Consider the following 1781-nt stretch of genomic DNA (forward strand, 5'->3'; position numbering starts at 1 on the left):
GTCAATGTCCTCCCAAGAACACTGTCCTACCTGTTTACTTTCTTTTTTGCAGACAACCAAGAGGCTTGATGGAAGGGGAGACTAAAATGAGTTTACAAGTCAAAGGCCAAGGCTGTTGCTCTGCAGGACGTACATTTTGGGATTAAATCATCCTTTACTGGGACTACGGGGTATGAAGGCAACATATCATGTCACCCACATAGGAGCTGTGCAGTGAGGTTGCAGGGGGCAAGCAGAGGCCATCTCATCCTAGGACATTAAAGAAACCACATGTTCTGCAGGTCTTGGTGAGGATGCACGAAAAGTGACCATGTCACTGGGGCTTTAGCAGCAGTTTGGTGGGAACTACAGGGACATATTTTGCAAGTATGAATGAGGCACTTCAGCAGATTGTCACACACTGTGGGAAGTAGAGAAGGAGGAGTGGAAGAAAGCAGAAGGAATCCATACTGTCTAGGACAAGGACTCAGAGGGCCTGGGAAGGGAGCCAGAGCCCTGGAGCCCTTCAGAGGACAGAATCTATCTGCAGACAGGGATAAGGGCTAGGACAGCAAGTTCTCAATGCAGGGTCCCCAGAGTCCGAGATCATTGTCCCTTTGAATGAGAAAGGTCCCTGAAAGGCAGCAGGGAACTGTGGGGACTGGAGACGTGGAGAGATCTGAAGCTAGGAGTCACAGCCAGTGCTGTCTTGGAGAATTTAATCCCAGCGTTGGTCACTGATCCTCTGGGTGTCTCTGTGCACTGTCACAAGTTCACAGTGCAGCCAGCCCTAGTGTCTTAAAAGGACACTGTACAGGAAAAAAATCTAAATGTGCTGGAGGAAATTTGGCTTATAACCTATAGAGTGACATCTGAGATGGATTCCGTAATTTCTTCCAGGCCAATGGGTGACATTCAACATGGTCCATGCAAAACCACAGAATTCTATAAATAATGGCTTTAAAAATTTTAAAACTCGGGGTGGGGGTGAAGAAGGGGCCGGCCTTCGAGTGACAGCGGCGCAAGATGTCAGCCACCACAGGCTCGGGAGTAAAAGTCCCTCAAAATTTCTGACTGTTAGAAGAATTGGAAGAAGGACAGAAAGGAGTAGGCGATGGCACAGTTAGCTGGGGTCTGGAGGACGACGAGGGCATGACACTTACAAGATGGACAGGCATGATAATTGGGCCTCCACGAACAATCTATGAAAACCGAATATACAGCCTTAAGATAGAGTGTGGGCCTAAGTACCCAGAGGCACCCCTGTCTGTAAAATTTGTAACAAGAGTCAATATGAGCGGCGTGAGCAGTTCGAATGGAGTGGTGGATCCGAGAGCCACGGCAGTGCTGGCAAAGTGGCAGAACTCCCACAGCATCAAAGTCATCCTGCAGGAACTGCGGCGCCTGATGATGCCAAAAGAGAACATGAAGCTGCCACAGCCACCGGAAGGACAGCGTTACAGCAATTAGTCACCAAGGCCCCGGCCTCCCCTCCCCATCCAACCCAAGTCTTCATTTTCCACAGTAGTGAATTTTCTAGATACATCTGTAGACCTCAAAGTACTGGAGAGGAAGCTCCACTCAGCCTTCATCCTGAGGCACTGTTCTGATACTAACTTCTCGTCCATTTGAAATACCTAAGTTGTGCTGTGTAACATCAACTGTCAAGTGTAACCGCTGTCTGCCTGGTTGAACGTCTGGGATCAAGAAGGTGTTGAAATCGGTTTCCTGTGGGAGCGGTGGGCACAGCTAACACAACTGTGAACAGACACGTCACACAATCACCTGCTGCTGGCCCTTGG

General features: G+C 49.1%; 1 pseudogene; it reads left to right on the forward strand.

Moving 5' to 3' along the window:
* The first annotated feature begins 990 nt into the window (after nucleotides 1-990).
* Gm12502 lies at nucleotides 991-1530 on the forward strand (annotated as a pseudogene).
* The last annotated feature ends 251 nt before the right edge of the window (nucleotides 1531-1781 follow it).

Source organism: Mus musculus, chromosome 3 (genome assembly GCF_000001635.26).
Source record: "Mus musculus strain C57BL/6J chromosome 3, GRCm38.p6 C57BL/6J".
Taxonomy (NCBI): Eukaryota; Metazoa; Chordata; class Mammalia; order Rodentia; family Muridae; genus Mus; species Mus musculus.